The sequence below is a fragment of the Salvelinus namaycush genome, chromosome 14 (assembly GCF_016432855.1).
Source record: "Salvelinus namaycush isolate Seneca chromosome 14, SaNama_1.0, whole genome shotgun sequence".
Taxonomy (NCBI): Eukaryota; Metazoa; Chordata; class Actinopteri; order Salmoniformes; family Salmonidae; genus Salvelinus; species Salvelinus namaycush.
This window is the reverse complement of record NC_052320.1, coordinates 26,898,986-26,917,789: the sequence shown is the minus strand read 5'-3', so window position 1 is coordinate 26,917,789 and position 18,804 is coordinate 26,898,986. Positions and strand designations below refer to the sequence as shown.

Genomic DNA, 18,804 nt, shown 5'->3' with positions numbered 1-18,804 from the left:
CTTTTGTTGTCTCTCTTCTCCCCTTCTGTTATACACCCTTCTCTTTTTTTGACCTCTCTTCTTAAGGTGACAATTTATCCGTATGTTATTGCCTACTCTATCTTGGTGTATTGATATATGAATCGGGTTTAGATTTGGCAGCTTACAATGATAAATTAGTTTTAATTAGACAGTCATCGATTGGATAGTGTGGGCCAATACATCATGGCGGTGTACATTTGTCAGATCATTCAGCATGGGCCTCAGCAATGTTTGGAGTTGGACTGTCTGAAGAGGCCAATAAGAGAGGGGGAGGAAGTGGGAGTTGGACCTGTCTTGAAGAGGCCAATAAGAGAGGGGGAGGAAGTGGGAGTTGGACCTGTCCTGAAGAGGCCAATAAGAGAGGGGGAGGAAGTGGGAGTTGGACCTGTCCTGAAGAGGCCAATAAGAGAGGGCGAGGAAGTGGGAGTTGGACCTGTCCTGAAGAGGCCAATAAGAGAGGGGGAGGAAGTGGGAGTTGGACCTGTCTTGAAGAGGCCAATAAGAGAGGGGGAGGAAGTGGGAGTTGGACCTGTCCTGAAGAGGCCAATAAGAGAGGGGGAGGAAGTGGGAGTTGGACCTGTCCTGAAGAGGCCAATAAGAGAGGGGGAGGAAGTGGGAGTTGGACCTGTCCTGAAGAGGCCTGAGATTAGAGCCTGGGACTCAGTCAACACCGATCCCCTAGTCAGGGCAGAGCAGCTATGGCCCTGTACAGGTTTGCTTGTGTCTTGGGATCATGTATACTGTGCTAATACCTATACAAAAAAATAGTAGCCTAATGGCGAACTTAGCAAACGAGGCATTTGTGGTAAGTGCATTGAGGCCGCCATCTTTATGCACCTCCGCCATTCTACACATTTCTCCATGGAGCCGAGATACATTTTTGCATTTTTAAAGCAAATTTCCTGCAATTCTTCACATTTTGCCATGCACCTGAGAGAACATTTAGCAGTTTTAAAGTTAGTTTCCTGCAACTCTAGAAATGCTTTCAGTGCTAATTCTGTGTTCTCTTGCTCAAACAAAGTAGCAAAATGAATACTGCTAAATTCATTGTTTTGGGAATTTTCTATTCTCTCTGACTGTCCAGCTTTTATTTGGGGAATTTTTTGCTCTCAAAGATTATTATTTAAAAATATATAGGTCCATTATCTTTTCTACATACTTTATATCTAGTTTTAGCCGTTTAAGTTTACCCTGAAAGCGTTTTTCAATCCTGGAAATTAATTTCCCAAAAATATGTATTATTATTTATTTATTTTAATCTGTTTGGACTGTCAACCCAACAAAAATGGTTTGGCGGACCGCCCAAGGATTACAATGACAGGAAAATACCTTCCTACTTGCCTACAAATGGCGTGTGTAGTCTTCCATGGTCAATGATGGATTGGGATTGTGCCCTGCCAGAATGGTTCTGAGGACATTGGGGTTTCTCAGGAAAGTGTTTGAATGCAGCAGGACCATGGGGTTTCTCTGTGAAGTGTTTCAATGCACCAATTTGTGTTGTCAGTAATCCTGAGTGACAGGAATCCACATTAAGCTCACCACCACCAGCAAGGGATGAGAGATCTAGAGACCTGCCTGTCGAGAGAGAGCGAGAGAGAGGCCAGCAATGTTTCTTTACAAGTGCCCCATGATTCCTAGCTGCCAGGGCTCATTGGCACTTGCCATGATTGACAGAACAAACTTAACCCTTAGCTGTAAACAATTTAGTAATGGCTCTACCCTCACTCTCTGACTGGTTGTGCTTGTGTGATGCATTTGTGTGAGAGAGAAATAGAGAGGAGGGGACAGGGAAGAGAGAGAAAAATATGGTTTGTGTAGTATGGAAGTTTGTGGACAACATTCTAAGTGGTTTTCCTCAGGCACCAGTCATCCATACTATGCTGATGGGTCTAGGGTCTCATACATACACACTGTCCCCAACCCAAACTGTTGTAGAGGAAACCAGTCCCACGGTTTCAGATATTTCCACCAGCCATGAGTGTGCTGTATCACTGTATATGCAGTGATTCAATTCATTATACTGTTGGATGGATCCTAGGAGGGAGAGAGAACGAGAGCAATAGCGAGAGAGGAGGGCGACTGACATGAAGGGTGCTTTGTGATCGACAAGGATTAGTATGTGGTGGGAAGGCAGTGTTGTGTGTGGAGAGAGTGTAATTAGTGTAATTACGGAAGCAGGTGCTAACTGGAGCGTCTCAGCCTGACGGGGCCCTGCACTGCTCTGTGTGGATCCAGTGGTGTGCTGTCAGATGGGGCCCACTGCATGCCTTCCTGCGAGGCAAAAACAAATGGTCCGCCTCTCGCTGCCTTGTTAACATCATTAAAAACAGCAATGAGGAGCACAAAGGCTGGTCCTGCTGGCTGTCTAACGGAGGACCAGCGCTGTCACTCAAACACCATCTGTCCCTGACTCGCCTCATACTTTAACACAAGTTTCACAGCCAGCCCTTGAAACTGAGATTTACAAATAATGAAGTGTGTGAAAAGTGTGTTGATTTCACATAGAACAGACAGGAATCAGTTCTAACCCTCTGTAGGCGTATAGTTCTCCCCTAATATTCATACTCTGTAGTATTTCATCTGACCAATCAGGATTCCCCAAAAAGGACAGTTCAGCCACAGCCCTTTAGTGCAGGTCAAGGTATTTACATCTCTTAAGCATGTTTCTCAAGTCCTCAGGTTTCCCCTCCAGGCTTGTCTGTCTCTAGGGAGCGACATTAAGGAAAGTGCAAATGTGCCCCAGTCCTCCTTCTGTCACTCACAGCTGACTGACAGACAGACATCTATAAGGAGAGGGCTCCCAGAGGACCAGGGTCAGAGACTGTGGGTGGGTAATTTCCAGTCACATTGGCTGATGAGTACCTGACTGCTATGACTCTTTTGAGAAGGCAGTGGGACTAAGTTGTGTATCTTTTCTCCCTCCTTTCTTTTCTCCACTATTTTTCCCATCCCCTGTGCAGGAAGGCACTCCCCCCTCACTGTCTTAGAGAACTGAGGAAATCGTGTGCAGTTTGTAAATAAGGTCTGTCAGTAGAATTACACTTCTCTGAAATTGGATTTTCCCCAGCTACAATAGTCTATTGTGATTTTCTACCTTATATTATATCACCCAGCACCACTGGCAGGCAGACTGATTGATCAATGAATGCACATTAATGCCAGAGCACTGTCGGCTGTAGCTGTTGTCAAGAGATGGATGGAGAGACAGAGGAGGATGGAGGGAATGAGAAAGAGAGATTATCATTGACTCTACTATGCAGTCATTCAAAGGAGGTTCCCAGGATCGGTACAGCACAGCCTAATTGGGTGCAAGAAAGGCTTCTGGAATCAATTGGTGGGGAGGGGGGAAGGAGGGATGAACGGGGGGATGGAGGGATGAACGGGGGGATGGAGGGATGAACGGGGGGAAGGAGGGATGAACGGGGGGATGGAGGGATGAATGGGGGGATGGAGGGATGAACGGGGGGATAGAGGGATGAACGGGGGGAAGGAGGGATGAACGGGGGGATGGAGGGATGAACAGGGGATGGAGGGATGAACGGGGGAAGGAGGGATGAACGGGGGAAGGAGGGATGAACGGGGGATGGAGGGATGAACGGGGGGAAGGAGGGATGAACGGGGGGAAGGAGGGATGAACGGGGGATGGAGGGATGAACGGGGGGAAGGAGGGATGAACGGGGGGAAGGAGGGATGAACGGGGGGAAGGAGGGATGAACGGGGGGAAGGAGGGATGAACGGGGGGAAGGAGGGATGAACGGGGGAAGGAGGGATGAACGGGGGATGGGGGTATCACAGATGGAATTAAAGTTGTGCCGCCTGAAGGTAGCAGGGTCTATACTGGAATCGATTTAGGAGGCTAGAAGATATTAGTAGAGTCAGCCAGGCAGTCTGGACCCACTCACCCCCCTCACCTCTCCACCCCTTCCCTCTGACTCCTGGCTTCAGTCCTCTGCTTTCCAGATCAGTCAGACGCTCTCAAATCAGGATCATCTCATACAGACATGCTGGTAGTGAATGTGGTGGGTAAATTCTGGATTGGATGTCACGGAATATATGAATTTTTTACTGTATTAAAACTTGAATAGATTTATTAGTGGTCTAGACTCTTAAATGAATGTGTACTGCACCTCAGGACTTGACGAAGGCTGAATATTTCAATAAAAACCGAGGACAAAATAATATTGTATGAATACCAAGATGTTCCAAAGGCCTTTTGAAAATAGATTTGTATTATGTTATCGCACCAATGTACGTTTTTAGACACAATATTTTTTTAGAGGGAATGAAAAAGAGCAAAACATTAACAAATTAAATACAGTTTACAATTATTTGTTTAAAATACCACCCTTGACCTCCCTGAACTCCTCCCTATCAGAATGGCCCATAAATAAACCACAGTCCAGAGAGATGGACAATGTAACTTAGTCAAGTGGATCTGGGATGAAGAAGTATGCGGATAGACGGTGATTACAGTAATTGATGTTGATCTTTTCATCTGTCCTCCTTGGTCAGTAACCGGAAAATATAACGATTGGATTGCATTTGTGGTTTTTGAAAGGGAACCTACTCTCTCTCTCTTGGCGAGGCGAGCTGTCCTTGGCCCCAGTGGAAGGGTAATTGCAGCCGTGGTGAAGCTCTTATCTACTCTGAAGGGTGTTTTTAGAGGAACAGAGGATAAGAGCTCTTCAGAGGTTTCTTCTCCACCTATATTTATACCAACCATGAGCCAAATGTGTATCTGTATGAGTACATGTTATATGACAGAGAGAGAGAGAATCCTCTTATGGGTCCTGGAGGAGGCCAGTTTTAGAGAGAACAGAAGTGTCTGTAGAATGGAAATAGTGTAGAACAACAACGAGGCCTAATGCACATAGCTGTTTTAGTGTACATTTATGTCTGATATAACAGCCTGGGTTTATCATGGCTGGCATGTTTTTGCTCAATTGAGTCGCAGGGTAAGAGAGTGCCCATGTAGAGCTGTGTACACTCTCTCGTTCTCTCCCTCCTTCCTCTCTCTCTCTCTCCTTCCTCTCTCTCTCTCTCACACACACACACACACACACACACACACACACACACACACACACACACACACACACACACACACACCCTCCCTCCCTCCCTCCCTCCCTCCCTCCCTCCCTCCCTCCCTCCCTCCCTCTGTCTCTCTCTCTCTCTCTCTCTCTGTGTTTTATGGCCTTGGATGGAGACTGTTTAATCGCCCCTGGCTGATTTGACTGTTGTTGTTTGCTGTCTGTGTGAATTGCAGGTTGCAGGGTGCTAAGTAACACAGGGAAACAGTGGCACACTGGCACATTAATTGAGCCCTTAGCGGCTTTTCCCGCTCCCTAAAACAGATGCATTTCACTGTCTTATCAATCCAAGACACATATTTCCATATTTTTCCAATATACTGCCTGTGTTTGTCACAGCAAATGACTCCCTGTTGTAGTTGATGTGAATATACTTGCAAAACAGACACAAGGCTTAATGGTTTTTATATATTAGACACAGCACGGTACACAGACAGAAAGCCATTGCCCCCTCCCTCACCTCTCCTGGAGACACACAACTACCGTTGAGTTAGGGCCGTGGGTCTCGTCTCGCTGCGTGAGTTTAGTCTAAACGGCGCTAGACCGGAAGGGTCCCGCTCACCGGAGCACCATCAGCTCATCTTACCCTCCTCTGAAAGCATCTCAATTATTCAGCACCAGGCGGGCCTGGTCTCAGAGTCAGTTCCTCCTGTAGTGGGAGCTCCACCAGGGAACAGCGAGGCCACCAGGCGGGCCTGGTCTCAGAGTCAGTTCCTCCTGTAGTGGGAGCTCCACCAGGGAACAGCGAGGCCACCAGGCGGGCCTGGTCTCAGAGTCAGTTCCTCCTGTAGTGGGAGCTCCACCAGGGAACAGCGAGGCCACCAGGCGGGCCTGGTCTCAGAGTCAGTTCCTCCTGTAGTGGGAGCTCCACCAGGGAACAGCGAGGCCACCAGGCGGGCCTGGTTTCAGAGTCAGTTCTTCCTGTAGTGAGAGCTCCACCAGGGAACAGCGAGGCCACCAGGCGGGCCTGGTCTCAGAGTCAGTTCCTCCGGTAGTGGGAGCTCCACCAGGGAACAGCGAGGCCACCAGGCGGGCCTGGTCTCAGAGTCAGTTCCTCCTGTAGTGGGAGCTCCACCAGGGAACAGCGAGGCCACCAGGCGGGCCTGGTCTCAGAGTCAGTTCCTCCTGTAATGGGAGCTCCACCAGGGAACAGCGAGAGGAAACATCTCTCTGTGCGTGCCGGCCAGAGTATCCAGCGGACGAGCACCACGGACACTCCTGTCAGCTCTCATCCCCGAAACCCACGGCACAATTAACGCCATGACACGCTGTCACTTGGAGTGTCCGACAGTGGAGGAAAGAGGCTCTTCTGGAAAGCGTAGAGTTGAACGGGTCCACCGGTGGCCTGAGTGACATTAAAAATAACATGGCCTCAAGGGAGAAGACCGCTAGGAGAAATAGCTGTGGCTAAATATCTCTATTTCTACTCTTTTATTTCGAGATCAAGTCACACTTTCAGCCCGATATGTGCCTGTAACTTCGTCTCTATTCCTCAGTACTAATTAGCCGCTGTTAAATTCATTTCAGGATTGTGGGGGGTGGACTGTGGAGACATGAATTGGTCATCATGTTTAGTTATGTGACCCAGGAGCTGGCTGCGGTGCTGGGCTCAGTGATGAAAAGAGCCTCAGATGTAATGTGAATGTAGATATAAATCAGCCTGGTGGTGGGGGGCCTGTAATGACAAGGCCCTGGTCAACAGTAGTGCACTGTATAAGGAAAAGGGTGCTATTTGGGATGGGGCCTAGAACTCTGCTCTGGTTCAGTAAGGTAGAGAGAGAGCCGAGAAGCCTTAGCTGTGGCTCTGTGATCCGTACAGCGCTCTGGGCTAAAAAAAACAATAGTGACGGGGGAGAAACCATACAGTTACATATCGGGATATTATTTTTGCCGATATATCATATTGTTTTGACAGTATCGCAATATTTTTGCGCTAGTTGGCTGTACCTGCACCAAATCTCCTTCATAGCTTGTTCTCCATCTTCTTTTTAAGTGGGGAGACAATTTTTTTCATGGCACTTTCATTTGCATGACTGATCAAAAGTCGTTTTGTCATGGCTCTCTCTAGTCCCTCTGCGGCAGACATATGGTGAGCAATATGTTTGGAACATCAAATCGCAATTGAATTACAGTATAGAATCGCAATACATATCGTATCGGCACCAAGGTATCATGATAGTATTGTATTGTGAAGTCCCTGGCAATTCCCAGCCCTACACTACACAATACACTGCCTGTCCTCTGACTCCGCACTGAGGACCACGTCATTGGTCTGGGGGGTAGGAGGGGCCAGACGGGGCGAGGTACAGTGTGCTCTGTGCCCCCCCCCCATCAAGGTGGTGTATACGGAGTCTGTGTGTGGTATTTGTGAGCCCCCTATATGTGTACACGCCACGGTGGTGTGTGTGTGTGTGTGTGTGTGTGTGTGTGTGTGTGTGTGTGTGTGTGTGTGTGTGTGTGTGTGTGTGTGTGTGTGTGTGTGTGTGTGTGTGTGTGTGTGTGTGTGTGTGTGTGTGTGTGTGTGCGCGCGTTTTGGATTATTTTGTGTGTGCACTCTCCTCTCAAATGATGTTCTCAAGGACAGGCGGTGTGAAGGGAGTGTCCTTGAGCTATACAGATGAATTCACTCCTTTATTGAATAGGGCATGTAACTGTGAATGGGGTAGGCTACGGGACGGGAGAGAAAGCACCAGTGTCAGTCCATTATTGGAGTACTCTGCTGTGTGTTGTGTTCCTGCCATGTAACTTGTCTTGTAGCGTGTCGTTTCCCCTCCCATCCCCCCACATCCCTGTCTCTCCCCCCTGGCAGGCAGGATGAGGGTACCACTGTACTGTAGCTCTGTGGTTAAGGTGTTGAGTGCTGACCGCTGTCACAGAAGGAGGGGAAAAGCTGTGGGAAGAAACAAAGCCATCTCATGCCATTGATTCCCATCGGCCAGAGAGAGAGACGGCTCAGAGAGAGAGGGAGGGATGAGGATGGAGAAATGGCGAGAAAGAGAGGGAGAGAAGAGCTGGGCAAGAGAAGGAGAGAAAACAAGTGTATTCACACAGAGAGAACAGGGGGGGTGTAGTGCGCCGCACACACACTCACCATCTCGCCTCACAGATGGCACTCTTTTAATGTTGCACCTACAGGGTGGTGTCTGTGTTTTGCTTGATTGGCTGTGGTTGAATCAACGGTGGGTGTTTGACTGTCTTCCTCCCCTGATGCTGCCTGTTCAGGGCTGATCAGTGATCAGGGTCTGTGAACAGTGATCTCACAGTGGTATATCTGTCAATGTCAGCTCAATGTTTCTCCCCTCCCAGCCACACTGTACCTAGATCAGATCAGTAATCAGAGCACTTTCCAGCAGCACCTCCATCTGCGCTGCTGTCCTCCTCTCCGCATGCACCCAGCTAGTGTTCTAGCAGGCAGGCAACTCACAGGCGGGCAGGCAGGCAGGTAGCTCGCAGGCAGGCAGCTCACAGGGAAGGCAGCTCACAGGGAAGGCAGCTCACAGGGAAGGCAGCTCACAGGGAAGGCAGCTCACAGGGAAGGCAGCTCACAGGGAAGGTAGCTCACAGGGAAGGTAGCTCACAAGGAAGGTAGCTCACAGGGAAGGTAGCTCACAGGCAGACTGGAAGGCTGTTGAATATGTATTACTTAATCAGGGTGATTGACGGAGTGGCATTTCCATCTGTTGGGAGATGGAGAGATTTCTCTCTCTTTCTCTTTCCTCTCTCTCTCCCTGGGCTGTAGCTGTTCCCACACTGTCATTAGCTTTCTAGCTAAGTGACATTAAGTCTGTGCTCTGCGATCTCCCTAAGCTGCTGCAGCCTCCATCTCAGAGCTGTAATTGTTTCTGTTTTTCCCGGGTTGTCTGAATGAACTTGTCATCCCTCCAGCCTCTCTTCCTCTTCCCCCTGCTCCCCCCTTCCTCCTCCTGCTCCTCCTCTCTGTAGCCAGGCCCTATAAAGGTCCAGAAACGCAGGCTATTTGTCGCAGGGTTGTGTTCGCCGCCCCCTAAGCCCCCCGCTCAGTTTTATTTCAGCAGTGGGAATTGGCAGCACAAAGTGCAGCATGAAAAACAGAGGGCAGAAAGTCATTTTTTTTTGTTCAATTGCAGCTCTCAAACCCTGACATCAGTATTCCACTCAGACCTGGAGTCTGACAAAAAGCGAAAAAGAGCAAAAGCGAGTGACGGAGAGGGGGGCGAGGGACGGGCAGAGAGAGACAGGCGAACATTGAAGTCTTTTGATTGCAAATTGTAAATGCGCCTCTCCCTCCATCCCCCTCTCTCTCTTTCTCTCACCATCTTGTTTCAAAGCAGAAGGGACTCAAGCTGTAGGTGAAATAAATCACTGGCAGCCTGGGCGAGGAAGGAGAAAGGGAGGGAAGGAGGGGTGGGTATACAGGACAGAAAGAAAGAGGCGCTTTAGTTCTGACTTCTGCTTTTGTGTTGGCCTTCACCGTGAGATGACCCCTGCTCTGTTTGTGCTTGTTTTCAGAGCCCAGCCGCTTCTCCAAACATAAAGAGACTCCCACATCCCCAGAGAAGACAGCCTTCCATTGACAGGTGAGTGACGGGGGTAGCGTCCTGACGAGGAACAGACAATGAGGGATGGGGGTGTTGCTGCTGTGAGGGGGGGGTTGGTCTTGATGAGAGGAGGGGGTGTCTCTGCCTCTCTGTCTCTGTCTGTTTTAACACCCCTGCTAGCTAGGCTGAATCCCTCTGACTGTCAGTGGTGGCTGCAGAGAGCTCTCGCCAACTCTGCGCTCTCACACAACACAGAATAGAGTAATTTGTCAGGGGGATGGATAGACGACGGCAGTGCTCCGAGTCAGCACTGGGGGTGGGGTTGTCTTTGGGGCGAGCCTGTCAGAAGTGACAGAGAGAGAGAGAAAAGGGGGAAGAGCGATGGAGGAGAGTAAAGAATGAAAGGGGTGAAAATGGGACGTGGGGTTGACGGTCGATGTGGGCTCTAGGGTGTTGTGGGTGTGCCCTCCGCCCCCTCCCATGACGACATCCCTGCGTGGCACAGCTGGACCCGCTGAGGGGTAAGAACAGGAGCCTCACATTTCTGATTAATGATGGAGTATGGTCTCAGACAATGTGCACGATTTGGACAAAAAATCTATCCTGAACAAAAATATAAACGCAACATGTAAAGTGTTGGTCCCATGTTTCATGAGCTGAAATAAAAGATCCCAGAAATGTTCCATACGCACAAAAAGCTTATTTCTCAACAATGTTGTGCACAGATTTGTTCACATCCCTGTTAGTGAGCATTTCTCCTTTGCCAAGATAATCCATCTACCTGACAGGTGTGGCATATCAAGAAGCTGATTAAACAGCATGATCATTACACAGGTGCACCTTGTGCTGGGGACAATAAAAGGCCACTCTAAAATGAGCAGTTTTGTCACACAACACAATGCTTAAGATGACTCAAGTTTTGAGGGAGCGCGCAAAACTGACAGGCCGCCCCCAGGTGGTAAGGGTAGGCAACAACACATCTGCCACGCTGATCCTAAACACAGGGGCCCCTCAGGGTCGCATGTTTAATCCCCTGTGTTGAATAGGGTGTTTTTCATGTGGCCAAAGTGCTTAGTGCCAATCTGGTCTTTGAGACAAATCTTCTGATTAAAACCACATGCCTTGTCAAAAGGACATTGACTTGATGTACATTAATGGCCAGTGTCTATAAAGGTTCATATCAAACCGTAAATGAAAAATGCTGCCAACATGCCAAACTTTCCAGCTGCGGTCTTGCATATTCAGTACCGGCCGTAAGAGAGAAGCTAACGTGTGTGTGTGTGTATGTTTTGCCCGGTACTGGTACTCCCTGTATATAGCCATGGTATTTTTACTTGTTATTGTTATTCACTGTGTATTTATTTATCTTTAACTCCGCATTGTTGGACCCATAAGTCAGCATTTCACTGTTAGTCTACACCTGTTGTTTACGAAGCGTGACAAATAAAACAAATAAAACTCTCTCTCTCCCATGAAACTGATTTGATGGGAGAGAGAGAAAGAGATACATAAACAGGAAAGAAAAAGTGACGGCCAGATTATTGAAGTCTCACACTCCCTCCCATTGTTTTGTCTTCTATTGCGTTACCTAGTGTTGGCCAATAAGAAAGCTGAAAAGTTTCTCCACAAATCAGGCTCACTCAGCAGGTTACACAAATGGAACGTCTCATCCCATCCAAGATCTGATACATCATTAGCTTTTCCCCTCTGTTTGTTTTTGCTTTCTGTCGACTAGAGAAACCATTTCCACATAGCTTGTCCCATAGGGACGTTCGGTATGTAGGCAGTTGCTCTCCAGGCAGGTCACACCCGTTCTGTGAGAGCTACGCTCACTAACCTGCTCAGGCAGATGCAATTGTTTTCTTAGGCTCGGGAATTACAGTATCAGTGCTCTGCATCATATTGCAGCATTCCACTGGTAACATGATCAATCTTTTCAATTCCATATTGTAGGGGTTTGTTAGCTCAGCAATAGTGCAGCACTTTTGTGTCGGAGCTGCAGAAACCCATAATTATTCATTTTGACACTTACCGTAGATGTCAAATTGACATAAAACAACTATGGAATATTTTATCGTTCCCTCAGTACCAGTGGCGGTCGTTGCCATTTAAGATGAGGGAGGATGATTCTTTTTTTTATGAGCATGGCCTTATATCTATTACAGCATACCTATTACAGATAGTGGAGCAGGTTGAGAGCTTCAAGTTCCTTGGTGTCCACATCACAAACAAGCTATCATGGTCCAAACACTCCAAGACAGTCGTGAAGAGGCACGACAATGTCTATTCCCCCTCAGAAGACTGAAAAGATTAGGCATGGATGGGTCCTCAGATCCTCAAGAAGATCTACAGCTGCACCATCGAGAGCATCCTGACTGGTTGCATCACTTCCTGGTATGGCAACTGCTCAGCCTCCGACAGCAAGGCGCTACCCAGTACATCACTGGGGCCAAGCTTCCTGCCATCTAGGACCTGTATACCAGGCAGTGTCAGAGGAAGGCCCTAAAAATTACCAAAGACTCCAGCCACCCTAGTCAAAAACTGTTCTCTCTGCTACCGCACTGCAAGTGGTACCGGAGCTCCAAGTCTGGGACCAAAAGGCTTCTTAACAGCTTCTACCCCCAATCCATAAGACTGCTGAACAGCTAATCAAATGGCTACCCAGACTATTAACATTGACCTCCCCCTTTTTTAATTCAGCTGCTACTCGTTATTGATATTTTATTTTATTGTTACTTAAAAAAAGTTTTACTTTAGTTAATTTAGTAAATCTTTTCTTAACTCTTACATTTCTTAACTGCATTGTTAGTTAAGGGCTTAAGCATTTCAAGTTAAGGTTGTATTTGGCGCATGTGACAAATAAAATGTATTTGACTGTCATTCATATTCCATTCACCCAGCTCAACGTAACGTCAATAGGTTAAGGCTACTACATGATACTCTAATTTTCCCTGTACACATCATGAGGTTGCTACAACCAAGCCTGTGAATAAAAGTTTACAACGTAGGTGCACAGGTAGAGAGAATTGAGTAATCAAGGTGACAGATAGTGACAGATTCTATACCGCCTTGCACTCTGTTGCCTGCATCTAGCTGATCTAGGATGTCATCATTAGTCCAACAGTTGCAAGTAATTCCTTCTCCCAACTAACTACGAGCTCTCCTCCTGTCACCTTTTCTCTTCGCTTGTGGACTTTAGTGCACAACACATCAGCTCTCTGTGACCAGGTGAAAAAACCTTTCCGAGCCAAACCTTCATATAATAATGTCATAGTCAACTAGAACTACTAAAACTAACACGTTAGTAAACCTGCTACAATTATGCAGTACAGTGTTCAGTCAGAAATCAGGTTAGCAGTTACACCGACGGGCCCCGGTGGCAATAAATTAATTTACAACTTTCAAATTAGTGGATTCAGCTATTTCAGCCACACTCGTTGCTGACAGGTGTATAAAATCGAGGACACAGCCATGCAATCTCCATAGACAAACATTGGCAGTAGAATGGCCTGACTGAAGAGCTCAGTGACTTTCAACATGACACCGTCATAGGATACCACCTTTCCAACAAGTCAGTTTCTGCCCTGCTAGAGCTGCCCCGGTCAACTGTAAGTGCTGTTATTGTGAAGTGTAAATGTCTAGGAGCAACAACGGTTCAGCCGCAAGTTGGTAGGCCACACAAGCTCACAGAACGGGACTGTTGAGTGCTGAAGGGCGTAGTGCGTAAAAATCATCTGTCCTCAGTTGCAACACCGAGTTCCAAACTGCTGCTGGAAGCAACGTCAGCACAATAGCGGTTCTTTGGGAGCTTTATGAAATGGGTTTCCATGGCCGAGCAGCCGCACGCAAGCCTAAGATCACCATGCGCAATGCTACGGGTTGGCTGGAGTGGTGTAAAGATTGCCGCCATTGGACAGTAGAAACGCGTTCTCTGGAGTGATGAATCACACTTCAACGACTTGCATTCCAACGTACGAACCTAGGTTTGGCAGATGCCAGGAGAACGCTACCTGCGCCAATGCATAGTGCCAACTAGTGGATGGGGTCTGCCAGGGTTGTCTTTATGTGGTAACTAGTGGATGGGGTCTGACAGGGATGTCTTTATGTGGTAACTAGTGGATGGGGTCTGCCAGGGTTGTCTTTATGTGGTAACTAGTGGATGGGGTCTGATAGGGTTGTCTTTATGTGGTAACTAGTGGATGGGGTCTGATAGGGTTGTCTTTATGTGGTAACTAGTGGATGGGGTCTGATAGGGTTGTCTTTATGTGGTAGACGATGGGGTCTGACAGGGTTGTCTATATGTGGTAGCAGACGGGGTCTGATAGGATTGTCTTTATATGGTAACTGGAGAATGGGGTCTGATAGGGTTGTCTTTATGTGGTAACTAGTGGATGGGGTCTGACAGGGATGTCTTTATGTGGTAACTAGTGGATGGGGTCTGATAGGGTTGTCTTTATGTGGTAACTAGTAGAAGGGGTCAGATATGGTTGTCTTTATGTGGTAACTAGTGGATGGGGTCTGATAGGGTTGTCTTTATGTGGTAACTAGTGGAAGGGGTCAGATATGGTTGTCTTTATGTGGTAACTAGTGGATGGGGTCTGATAGGGTTGTCTTTACGTGGTAACTAGTGGAAGGGGTCAGATATGGTTGTCTTTACGTGGTAACTAGTGGATGGGGTCTGATAGGGTTGTCTTTATGTGGTAACTAGTGGATGGGGTCTGATAGGGTTGTCTTTATGTGGTAACTATAGGATGGGGTCTGATAGGGTTGTCTTTATGTGGTAACTAGTGGATGGGGTCTGATAGGGTTGTTTTTATATGGTAACTAGTGGATGGGGTCTGATAGGGTTGTCTTTATGTGGTAACTAGTGGATGGGGTCTGATAGGGTAGTCTTTATGTGGTAACTAGTGGATGGGGTCTGATAGGGTTGTCTTTATGTGATAACTAGTGGATGGGGTCTGATAGGGTAGTCTTTATGTGGTAACTAGTGGATGGGGTCTGATAGGGTTGTCTTTATGTGGTAACTAGTGGAAGGGGTCAGATATGGTTGTCTTTATGTGGTAACTAGTGGATGGGGTCTGATAGGGTTGTCTTTACGTGGTAACTAGTGGAAGGGGTCAGATATGGTTGTCTTTATGTGGTAACTAGTGGATGGGGTCTGATAGGGTTGTCTTTATGTGGTAACTAGTGGATGGGGTCTGATAGGGTTGTCTTTATGTGGTAACTAGTGGATGGGTCTGATAGGGTTGTCTTTATGTGGAAACTAGAAGATGGGGTCTGATAAGGTTGTCTTTATGTGGTAACTAGTGGATGGGGTCTGATAGGGTAGTCTTTATGTGGTAACTAGTGGATGGGGTCTGATAGGGTTGTCTTTATGTGGTAACTAGTGGATGGGGTCTGATAGGGTTGTCTTTATGTGGTAACTAGTGGATGGGGTCTGATAGGGTAGTCTTTATGTGGTAACTAGTGGATGGGGTCTGATAGGGTTGTCTTTATGTGGTAACTAGTGGATGGGGTCTGATAGGGTAGTCTTTATGTGGTAACTAGTGGATGGGGTCTGATAGGGTAGTCTTTATGTGGTAACTAGTGGATGGGGTCTGAAAGGGTTGTTTTTATGTGGTAACTAGTGGATGGGGTCTGATAGGGTTGTCTTTATGTGGTAACTAGTGGATGGGGTCTGATAGGGTAGTCTTTATGTGGTAACTAGTGGATGGGGTCTGATAGGGTTGTCTTTATGTGATAACTAGTGGATGGGGTCTGATAGGGTAGTCTTTATGTGGTAACTAGTGGATGGGGTCTGATAGGGTTGTCTTTATGTGGTAACTAGTGGATGGGGTCTGATAGGGTAGTCTTTATGTGGTAACTAGTGGATGTGGTCTGATAGGGTAGTCTTTGTGGTAACTAGTGGATGGGGTCTGATAGGGTAGTCTTTATGTGGTAGCTAGTGGATGGGGTCTGATAGGGTTGTTTTTATGTGGTAACTAGTGGATGGGGTCTGATAGGGTTGTCTTTATGTGGTAACTAGTGGATGGGGTCTGATAGGGTAGTATTTATGTGGTAACTAGTGGATGGGGTCTGATAGGGTTGTCTTTATGTGGTAACTAGTGGATGGGGTCTGATAGGGTAGTCTTTATGTGGTAACTAGTGGATGGGGTCTGATAGGGTAGTCTTTATGTGGTAACTAGGGGATGGGGTCTGATAGGGTTGTCTTTATGTGGTAACTAGTGGATGGGGTCTGATAGGGTTGTCTTTGTGGTAACTAGTGGATGGGGTCTGATAGGGTTGTCTTTATGTGGTAACTAGTGGATGGGGTCTGATAGGGTAGTCCTTATGTGGTAACTAGTGGATGGGGTCTGATAGGGTAGTCTTTATGTGGTAACTAGGGGATGGGGTCTGATAGGGTTGTCTTTATGTGGTAACTAGTGGATGGGGTCTGATAGGGTAGTCTTTATGTGGTAACTAGTGGATGGGGTCTGATAGGGTTGTCTTTATGTGGTAACTAGTGGATGGGGTCTGATAGGGTAGTCTTTATGTGGTAACTAGTGGATGGGGTCTGATAGGGTTGTCTTTATGTGGTAACTAGTGGATGGGGTCTGATAGGGTAGTCTTTATGTAGTAACTAGTGGATGGGGTCTGATAGGGTTGTCTCTATGTGGTAACTAGTGGATGGGGTCTGACAGCGTTGTCTTTATGTGGTAGACGATGGGGTCTGACAGGGTTGCCTATATGTGGTAACTAGTGGATGGGGTCTGATAGGGTTGTCTTTATATGGTAACTGGAGAATGGGGTCTGATAGGGTTGTCTTTATGTGGTAACTAGAAGATGGGGCCTGATAGGGTTGTCTTTATATGGTAACAGGAGAATGGGGTCTGATAGGGTTGTCTTTATGTGGTAACTAGTGGATGGGGTCTGATAGGGTTGTCTTTATGTGGTAACTAGTGGATGGGGTCTGATAGGGTTGTCTTTATGTGGTAACTAGTGGATGGGGTCTGATAGGGTTGTCTTTATGTGGTAACTAGTGGATGGGGTCTGACAGGGTTGTCTTTATGTGCGAAATAGAGGATGGGGTCTGATAGGGTAGTCTTTATGTGGTAACTAGTGGATGGGGTCTGATAGGATTGTCTTTATGTGGTAACTAGTGGATGGGGTCTGACAGCGTTGTCTTTATGTGGTAGACGATGGGGTCTGACAGGGTTGTCTATATGTGGTAGCAGACGGGGTCTGCTAGGATTGTCTTTATATGGTAACTGGAGAATGGGGTCTGATAGGGTTGTCTTTATGTGGTAACTAGTGGATGGGGCCTGATAGGGTTGTCTTTATGTGGTAACTAGTGGATGGGGTCTGATAGGGTTGTCTTTATATGGTAACTAGTGGATGGGGTCTGATAGGGTTGTCTTTATGTGGTAACTAGTGGATGGGGTCTGATAAGGTTGTCTTTATGTGGTAACTAGTGGATGGGGTCTGATAGGATTGTCTTTATGTGGTAACTAGTGGATGGGGTCTGACAGCGTTGTCTTTATGTGGTAGACGATGGGGTCTGACAGGGTTGTCTATATGTGGTAGCAGACGGGGTCTGATAGGATTGTCTTTATATGGTAACTGGAGAATGGGGTCTGATAGGGTTGTTTTTATGTGGTAGAGGATGGGGTCTGATAGGGATGTCTTTATGTGGTAGAGGATGGGGTCTGATAGGGTTGTCTTTATGTGGTAGAGGATGGGGTCTGATAGGGATGTCTTTATGTGGTAGAGGATGGGGTCTGATAGGGATGTCTTTATATGGTAGAGGATGGGGTCTGATAGGGATGTCTTTATGTGGTAGCAGACGGGGTCTGATAGGATTGTCTTTATTTGGTAACTGGAGAATGGGGTCTGATAGGGTTGTCTTTATGTGGTAGAGGATGGGGTCTGATAGGGATGTCTTTATGTGGTAGCAGACGGGGTCTGATAGGATTGTCTTTATATGGTAACTGGAGAATGGGGTCTGATAGGGTTGTCTTTATGTGGTAACTAGTGGATGGGGTCTGATAGGATTGTCTTTATATGGTAACTGGAGAATGGGGTCTGATAGGGTTGTCTTTATGTGGTAACTAGAAGATGGGGCCTGATAGGGTTGTCTTTATGTGGTAAATAGTGGATGGGGTCTGATAGGGTTGTCTTTATATGGTAACTGGAGAATGGGGTCTGATAGGGTTATCTTTATGTGGTAACTAGTGGATGGGGTCTGATAGGGTTGTCTTTATATGGTAACTGGAGAATGGGGTCTGATAGGGTTGTCTTCATGTGGTAACTAGTGGATGGGGTCTGATCGGGTTGTCTTTATGTGGTAACTAGTGGATGGGGTCTGATAGGGTTGTCTTTATGTGGTAACTAGTGGATGGGGTCTGATAGGGTTGTCTTTATATGGTAACTGGTGGATGGGTTCTGATAGGGTTGTCTTTATGTGGTAACTAGTGGAAGGGGTCTGATAGGGTAGTCTTTATGTGGTAACTAGTGGATGGGGTCTGATAGGGTTGTCTTTATGTGGTAACTAGTGGATGGGGTCTGATAGGGTTGTCTTTATGTGGTAACTAGTGGATGGGGTCTGATAGGGTTGTCTTTATGTGGTAACTAGTGGATGGGTCGGATAAGGTTGTCTTTATGTGGTAACTAGTGGATGGGGTCTGATAGGGTTGTCTTTATGTGGTAACTAGTGGATGGGGTCTGATTGGATTGTCTTTATGTGGTAACTATAGGATGGGGTCTTATAGGGTTGTCTTTATGTGGCAGAAGATGGGGTCTGACAGGGTTGTTTTTTTTCCATTGAGGCTCCTTTCAGAAATAATATAACTTTCTTTCAGAGTCTCACATTTCCCTGTTCACTGCTCACTAATCCAACATTAATTCATTTGGTTGGTAAATGTAGAGGAAATTCATTAATAAATTAAACTCTCTCCCTGGAGCATGTCTTCTACGTTTGTCTGTATAACAATAACCGCGATGTGTCGTGTGTGTTTCAGTCTGTGTCCATACAGTTATTTCTTGACATGTATTGATCCAGGGCTCGTTTTTAGTGGACCTTGATCATATTATTACAGTTTGAGAATATAAATGGCAATGGATCTTCAACAATAGCCCATGAACTACTGACCTGTGTCACGGTTGTGTGGAGAGACGGACCAAGGCGCAGCGTGATT

General features: G+C 46.9%; 1 protein-coding gene across 3 annotated transcripts in view; it reads left to right on the top strand.

The window, feature by feature from the left end:
- Nucleotides 1-18,804, top strand: part of LOC120059337 (extracellular sulfatase Sulf-2-like) — a 185,129-nt gene that overhangs the window by 27,972 nt on the left and 138,353 nt on the right. For all 3 annotated transcript variants that reach the window (XM_039008320.1, XM_039008318.1, XM_039008319.1), the window contains exon 2: nt 9,603-9,670. The gene's annotated coding sequence lies outside the window, so the exon portion shown is untranslated. The remainder of the gene's footprint in view (nt 1-9,602; nt 9,671-18,804) is intronic.